At 42.5% G+C, this 8,932-nt stretch overlaps 1 pseudogene; it reads right to left on the reverse strand.

The window, feature by feature from the left end:
* Positions 1-8,697, reverse strand: part of LOC139456459 (uncharacterized) — a 30,858-nt pseudogene extending 22,161 nt beyond the window's left edge.
* Between the last annotated feature and the right edge of the window lie 235 nt (positions 8,698-8,932).

Below are 8,932 nucleotides of genomic sequence, written 5' to 3' on the forward strand. Positions count from 1 at the left end.
TAGGCCACTCTTGCCCCCCTATTTTCTTAGAATTAATAATAAACAGTTCTATTTATATGTTTATCCTTTTGTTACTTTTGTTCGTTAGTCTAGAAAATTCTGGTCTGGCAACATTTTATATGGTCTAGTAACTTTGCAATGTTGCCAGTCCGGTTGTCCGACTGACATTTTAGGGAATGTTATACACTGTTGTATCATGGACTTGTATCGAGATACAAAACTGTACCGTGTGTTGTTAGACCACTAGGTGTCTGCATGTCCTACCTAGATGACTGTTGGCCTGCACGGATCCTGCTGCTGTGAGATGGAAGGAGGGTTTGCCGTCAGCTGCATCAACGGGTAACTCACTCCATGTATTCCTGAAAGGAACTAAATCTTACGATATTTTCATGTCAACATGTGACTCTGTGTTACAGCTACACATCAGAAACTTGGCTTTCACTTTACAAACAAGTGGTTGATAGGACCCAACCATCAGGTGACACGTCACTGACATGGTCGACACCACGTACTGGTGACACGTCACTGACATGGTCGACACCATGTACTGGTGACACGTCACTGACATGGTCGACACCACGTACTGGTGACACGTCACTGACATGGTCGACACCACGTACTGGTGACACGTCACTGACATGGTCGACACCACGTACTGGTGACACGTCACTGACATGGTCGACACCACGTACTGGTGACACGTCACTGACATGGTCGACACCACGTACTGGTGACACGTCACTGACATGGTCGACACCATGTACTGGTGACACGTCACTGACATGGTCGACACCACGTACTGGTGACACGTCACTGACATGGTCGACACCACGTACTGGTGACACGTCACTGACATGGTCGACACCATGTACTGGTGACACGGCTGCTGGGGAAACAGAGGATTAATAATGAATGTGTTGCACAAACGCCACATCCAACAACCCTCTGTTTGAATAACTGCCTTCCTTGAATAAATGCCGGGTCGTAATTTAGTCTAAAAAAATGAGTTACAAGGTAGACACAATTTTATGGATAATAACTTCTTTAATACTGTAAAAAGCGATGTTTCAGTATAGATCCTTATACCGTTGTCAAGCAAGACTGAATGAGGTACTTTCTTACTTACTTACTTAGGAGATTAAACATGCGCTTTCCGACTGATGCGTATTTCGCACAAGGGCCCGGCCAGGCCATTTAATGTGTTTCCGAAAGGGGCAAAAGTGGTGTGTGCAACCCAAGAGGGGGCCTTAGGGGCTGCTTATATAGAATTTGGGAATTTTGAGATTTGGAATAGATGCCGATGGGATTGGGGAGGAGAACTAAGGGAGCTGGGTATGGTGGATGTTTGTTTGTTTATGTAATTTTGATTTGGTAGATTATAGTGTTTTTAGATGTGTTTTATTAGTTCCGTTTTGATTAAGAATACGCCTAAGGCCTTGAAGTTTTCTAGTTTATTTTGTGGGTTTAGTATTGCTTCTAGAGTGAGAGCCTTGTTTAGATTGAGGGTGGTTTGTAATGCGGTTTCGATGTGTAAGGTAGTGTGTGCAGTGGATGAGTGCGTGTTCTGGGGTTTCTAGTTGTTTGTAAGTGTTGACAACAAAACGATAACACTGTCACAACACGATGGACAAAACACATAGGTGGAAGCCAATGGGACATGAAGCCAATTAAACAGGATAAATGATTATTGCTTGATGAGTTCATAGTAGGCAGATGTGATGAAAAAGCCTACTACAGTCAAGTCCCGTTAATCCAACATCAATGGGTGCATATGATTATGTCGGATTAATGAGTATGTCGGATAAACAAAATTTAGTAGTATCAACGTTCAGGATTGATATATATATATATATATATATATATATATATATATATTCTGTACTATGTCTCTCATTCAGTCTTGTTTAACTATACCAAAACATCGCTTTTTACAGAATTAAAGAAGTTGTTATCCACAAAATTGTGTCGACCTTGTCATCTGTTTACTTCTAAGTAATGCCTATCAAACAATTTAAATTTCAGTTACCTAATGAATCCTACCAATTAATATCTGTAAAGATCCATACTGTATCAGCTTAAGGTGCAGAATGTGAGAATAAAACACACACGGTTTGATGTAACAATCCTCTTCCAAAATAAATGAGTGAGTTGGGTTTAACGCCGCTTTTAGCAGTATTCCAATTGGATCACGGCGTGTCAGCTTAATGTCGGAGGAAAGCCCGAAGTGATGCAGGTCTCAAATGTTTACCACTTTGGTGAAACCCATGAGCACGGGTATGGTGCTGACAAACCTAGAAACATAATCAGGGCAAACCAGGATTCGTACCCACAATCAAAGGTTTCTGGTGTGTCCAAGGGACGCAACTCTGCACAGCGAATCGCGAAACCTTAGACAGTGAGAGGGAAGTCAGTGAGTGCTCTGACAAATCAGTGCTCACATTACATTACATGGCTGACAGGGAGTATTCTGGATTACCTAAACCACACCTGTGGCATGACAAGGATCTCCTCTGTGGTCTCTGACTGGTTGATGACAGTCACACAGCAGACGAGGTCTTCCTCGGCCATCTTAGCATACTCCACATATACATCCCAGTATTTGCTGTCCTTAAACACCCCTACAACAGACGGAAGGACATTAAATAGGACCATGTTCTCTATTCCACTCTCAAACAAATTACAGAACAAAGGTGAATCAAGGATTTAAAGCTGTCTCTGTGTCAAATTTTGAAGTAATATTTTTTAGGGCATGTGTGTCTAAAGTTTAATTGTTAACTTTGGGATTGCGCTTCTTGAATTTGGTCATGGCGTTCACCCAAGGGTGCTCAAAGGTTTCAAGGACTACTGGGGATTCATAAGCTATGAGCTAGAAGGCATGGTGGATTCCACATGTTGTATGTACCGAGTGAGTTTAGAACAGTCAACATCATCTCACAAGGAACAGACAGTCTGTAATTCCATAGTGATTGGGATATTCCACATATGTTCCTTACCCGTGAAGATTTGGGGTAGATTAGGTCTTCAGCAACCCATGCTTGCCGTAAAAGGAGACTTTGCTTGTCGTAAGAGTCGACTAACGGAATCGGGTCGTCAGGCTTGCTGACTTGGTTGATGCATGTCATCGTATCCCATTTGCTTGGATCGATGTTCATGATGTCAATCACTGGACTGTCTGGTCCAGACTTGATTATTTACAGACCTCAGTCATATAGCTGGAATATTGCTTAGTGCGGCGTTAAACAACAAACAAACAATACATACCTTCCTGCCTCTCTTTCCTGATGTTTTCTCAAAGACAAATGAAGACATCAACTTAGACAGTCTATGGTGGGAACAATGCCACAGTAAGATGGTCTGGATGTCTGTCCACCCAGTAAATATTCCTACCCCTTTTCCTTCAACCCAGACCTGTGAAAATTTGATAAGTATAGGTCTCCAGCAACCGATGCTTGAGGTAAAAGGTGGCTTTCCTTGTCATAAGAGTCGACTAACGGCTCACTTACTTGGTTGATGCATGCCAATCGTATCCCAATTGGGTGGATCGATGTTCATGATGTCAATCATTGGATTGTCTGGTCCAGACTTACAGACCGCTGTCACATTACATGAATATACCTGAGTGCAGCATTAAACAAACAAACAAACAAACAAACAAACCCTTCCGCCCACCTGTATCGAGAAGCTCCAACTCCGGCTGGTCAGTGCCTCTGTTGGTGTTCTGTGTGACCAGCTGGTCATAAGGGAAGCTGCTCTGGGGGTACTTGTACAACGCCTTCATGTAGGTGTGTCTCGGGTTGTTGTCAAGATAGTAGTACAGCTCCTTCACATCTTCTCCATGGTTTCCCTGCATCACACAATCTGTTTGTTAAGGATACAAAAGTCATCAGAAGATGACAACTAAAGAATGTGGAGCATGCTTGTAAAGTCATTTTTCATGTGTGTGACTCTCCCACTTCCAGAGAAGAACACAAACACCAGTCTGTGACTTAAGTCTAGTTATCATACGGTCCATCGTTGACAGCTTTTTATTCAATCTAAATCAGTGTTCCCATTTAACGGTAATTACCAGTTTTTTACCAGTACAATTAGGCTTGGACCGGTAATTCATGTGACTGCCAGTCCCTGTGGACTGGCAAGTTAAGTGCCTAACAAATCTTTGTTGAACAAAACATCGGTGATATTCAAATAAGTATATTTTTGGAATGAAGTCAGCTTGTCTAGGGTCTCCCCTTGTCTATTTCTAGTGCAAGGAAATAACATTAAAGTTTATATTTGTAGCGACTTAGTCTCGAAATATCAAAAAAGAAGAAGAGAAAATTGTGACTGAACTTTGTGTGAATGAAGTGTAGATCTAACTAAGCTACTTCAGAGATGACGTCACTGCATTGAACATGATGTGGAAGTAATTAAACCAGGTAATTTGCATACATTTTTAATTGTTGAAAGTTGGGACTGACAAAAAGAAGAGGGGACTGGTAATTTTTAGAGTTGCCAGTCCATTGGACTTGCAGTTTCAAAAGCCAACGGGAACACTGTAAATATATTTATTATAAGCGTCTCGTCATGATGATGGCTGAAATATTGCTGATGTGACGTTGAATATAACTCACTCACTCTATGTGACTTTAGTAACTAGTCTGAAGTCTAGTAAAAATCTGTTCGATCTAGTAAGCTCATTGACATACATCCATATAATAACACTAACATACACTGAAAATTACGATAAGAGCCAAGTTGTAGCTGTAGACTGGTAGCCTGAACACTTTTTGGCATCGGCTGAAACACTCAAGAACAAACTGGCAAAGTGTATGCTTGATACTCACACTCTCGTTTCAGATATAAAGTGAGGGAGTTTTTGTATACCACTTTGGACAGGATTTCAGTCAAATCATGGCAAGTCAGCTTCATGTGGGAGGAAAGGCTGAAGTTATACGGGTCTTATTATAAGAAAACCTTCATCATAACGAAGCCGGACAACTGGTCAGATTGAACACTTCGTCAACTTGTCAAGCTACCGACCGTAAATTTCAATATCTGTTTACGTTTATCTGAGATGATCTTTGAACAAAAGTGATATGGGTAGATTGTGATAGGTTTATTCTTGGAGGAAGAAAATGCAAACGGAAATTAAGCAAACTGTACGTATAAGAAACTATTAGTTATTTATTGTTTTAAAATATTTGGCTTTCTTAATAACATTATTAAAAATAAAAGTTCACATGGGTGAAACCCACAGGTGCTGACATACTGATGATCATACTCAAGTCAAATGTGGGACTCAAGGCCACAATCATAGGATTGTTGTTTGTTCGTTGATTAATGCCTCACTCAGCACTATTCTAGCTATATCATAGCGGTCTGTTAATAATGGAATTTGGACTAAACAATCCAGTGATTGACATCATGTGCATCGATCCAACAGTTGGGATACGTTCATCAACGATGTCAGTGAGCCTGATCACCTGATCATGTTAGTCGCCTTTCACAGTCAGTATGGCTGCTGAAGACCTGTTCTAACCTGGATCTTCACAGTTCCTCTGCACAACAAATTGCAATGCTTTTGACAACTTGGCTACATGTACCCCTTGAGATAAATAGCTGCATTCAGACGCTCACAGGTTTCACGATCACAGTATTTGTTCTAATTTGTCTTGTATTAGATATTAACAGCATCTTTTACAGATTAATAGCTACTGAAAATAGCAACAGAAGAAATGATTTCAGATAGTTTGATATAATGATTTTGTATATTGTTTAACACCACACTCAGCATCATACCAGCTATTTTATGGCAGCCTGCATGTCTGGACAAGACAAACCAAGGGTTGATGTCATGAGCAACGATCCACATGGTCAGGTGTAAGATGACAGCAGTCAACCAAGAGACCGAATCTGACCACCCAATCCATTATTGCCTCTTACGTCAAGTAGAGGTTACTAAGGACCTGTTGTTACCTGGGAATCTGGGGGGAGGCACGGGTAGCCCAGTCGTCTAAGGCGCCACGATTCGCTGTCCAGAGTTGCGTCCCTTGGGCACGCCAGAAACCTATGATTGTGGGTTCGAATCCCGGTTCGCCCTGACCTGTATCTCTTCAGGCTTTCCTCCAGCATTAAGCTGACACGCCGCGATATAACAATAATACTGTTAAAAGCATCGTTAAGTCACTCACCAGGAATCTGGAAGGGGAGTTTTGAAAGTATTTCCTGTCTCCAGAATACTGGTCTATTATAAATATGGTGCATGGAAAACACAATGAGAAAAGTCACATTTTTGAATGAATTGAAAAATACGCAAAATAGCATTCCAAGCTCACCTGTGGATTTGTGAGGCCAAACAGTCTCTCCTTGAGGCAGGGATCGTTATGGTTCCACAGCGCAATGGCTGCACACATGAGGCAGTTCTGGTCAGTCACTCCAAACAGTCCATCCTCGCCAGACATGTAGGCTGTTCTCACTGCGGCATCGTAGGAAAGGCTTGACCAGCTACACGGCAAACAAGATGATGAGATGTGCCAGATGAACACATAGATGTTTTTGCATTTCAGACTATGTTTGAAAAGTATGTTGACACAGTTTCAATTACAATTTTGAAAAACTGAACAAACGAACATTCCGTAATGTGTTATATATGGTAGAGATTGTATGGCAGTGCTTCCCACATGCAGTGTAATGCCTCCTCCATTCAAATGTTTATCCCACTGATAGATGATAATTTTGACAGAATCAGTTGTACAGGCCCTAACTGTCGTTCGGAATACCCCGTGTTAACATTTTCGAGGTTGCATGATGAGGAAACACATTCAGACTGTCACTTTCATGATCTGGTATGCGACGCTTTGACTGGTCGGATGAAAGGTCATTCTGACGTGACCCGTAATGGGATGTCCTGAGATCTTTGTTTAGTGATAACAAGAACTAAAATCTGATTTTAATGAGATTGAACACGTCTTGGGTTTTACGTCAATTCGAGGTGAGGTGAAATGAGATCCAAGATTACTGCGCTTATATAGTGTTGTGCATGCATGTGTGCATGCATGTGTGCGTGCGTCTCTGCATGTACTAGTCCGGACTAATACCATTATGCTGTGGTCCACTGAGATACCATGCCACAGCTTAACATGAATACCCCACTCAGACACAGTATACTGACACTGAGCTCACCAGTCCTTGTTTTAGTCCCTTAATGCCAGAGGGCAGGGTAACAACAGGGTATCAAACCCTGGACCTTCAGCTCTCAGGGTAGACGCTCTACTACGAGACCACGGACGCCGTTCACAGGTCAGGTTCTGACAGACCTAGAAACATCGGGTGAACAGGAACTCAAACCCACGATCATACGTTTCTGGTGAGCCAATGGGACACAACTCTGCCACCCGTTCCCACTCTACCCCACAACCCATGGAAGTAGTAGGAAGGTATGAACAAATTTGTAAACACTTCATGTGTAAATGGGGTGCATGGGTGGCCTAGTCGTCTAAGGCGCCGCGATTCGCTGTGCAGAGTTGCGTCCCTTGGGCACACCAGAAACCTATGATTGTGGGTTCGAATCCCGGTTCGCCCCGATTATGTTTCTAGGTTTGTGAGCACCATACCCGTGCTCTTGGGTTTCACCGAAGTGGTAAACGTCTGAGACCTGCATCACTTCAGGCTTTCCTCCGTCATTATGCTGACACGCCGCGGTATAACTGTAATAATTATTGTTAAAAGCGACGTTAAATCCAACTCACTCACTCATGTGTAAATGTATTAAGTGTACTGAATGACACCCAGACGTTCCTTCCTCTACTTCAGTACAAACCAGTTTCTATCTGTAGACAGGTCCTCCCTGACAGTCCCCCACTGTCTCTCCGCCAGGTACGGCCCCCACTGCACCCTGGCTGCCGAGGTTGTGGGTGGCCGGATTGACCAGTCTGTGGACACACAATAAACACTGAAATCAGATGTGCATGAGGGTTCACACCAGGCTATGTTTTAAATTGTGCATAATTATTAGACGTATTTGTTTTAACTTACTTTACATCCTTTTATAGTGCTTTACAGTCAAACACTGCTTTATGGATTGATTGATTGGTTGGTCGTTTGATTGCATGAATGATGTTTTCTGCTGCAGACAACAATAGTGCAATATTGCTTTAAAGACAAGGGCACCATGTGGTTGACAGCACGAGCAGTGATCCGTGCTCCGAGGATGGATATGGTGACTGACAATCTGCCAGGCCACGTACTGAAAGCTCTGTTTATGTTGGTACTTGATGGGGACCCATGCAGTCTGCTCTGGAATGTCCCCTGGTTAATAGTTTGATGGGTGTTTTTGTGAACCATCTTGGATCAAGTTAGGGTACGTGAGCGAAAGGAGTTATATGTTGTAGTCTGTAAATGAGCAGCGAGGTCAATCAGAGTACAGACGATTACAACTTGTTGGTAAACAAAAAACAAAAACAAAAAATGAGTGAGGTTAGGATTCTGCAGAATAAATGAATAGCTATTGTCTGTGCTATTGCATACTTATCATATGCCTAGATACATCCACACATGCATCAAGTTTATCTCCCTTACCCCTTTGACTCGGTTTAATTCCAACATCTGGCTTCTTTCCTTGCAGCTCCTGTCCCCCCTCCACTACTGGCGACCTGCCTCTCTTCATGGTTGTCGTCCTGTTGACAACATCAGTCAGATTCTGCGTACTTCATCACTTACTTGTTTTGCAGACGAAGGTCACTTATTGAGAGTGATCTCCCTTTACCTATTAATGAAGTCTATGAAGCATACGTACAATATCAATAAGCGCACGGCATTTCTGCTACTTCACACTGATTCCTGGAACAAAATTGTTCTTTAGGGCGTTTGTTCACGTGAACTGACTAGCGACCAGTTGTCGCCGATGAACAATTATCGCAAACTCCCGTTATAGCACGCCCGTGATCGCATCTTG

The sequence above is a fragment of the Haliotis cracherodii genome, unplaced genomic scaffold (genome assembly GCF_022045235.1).
Source record: "Haliotis cracherodii isolate W230 unplaced genomic scaffold, xgHalCrac1.p SCAF_11, whole genome shotgun sequence".
Classification (NCBI taxonomy): domain Eukaryota; kingdom Metazoa; phylum Mollusca; class Gastropoda; order Lepetellida; family Haliotidae; genus Haliotis; species Haliotis cracherodii.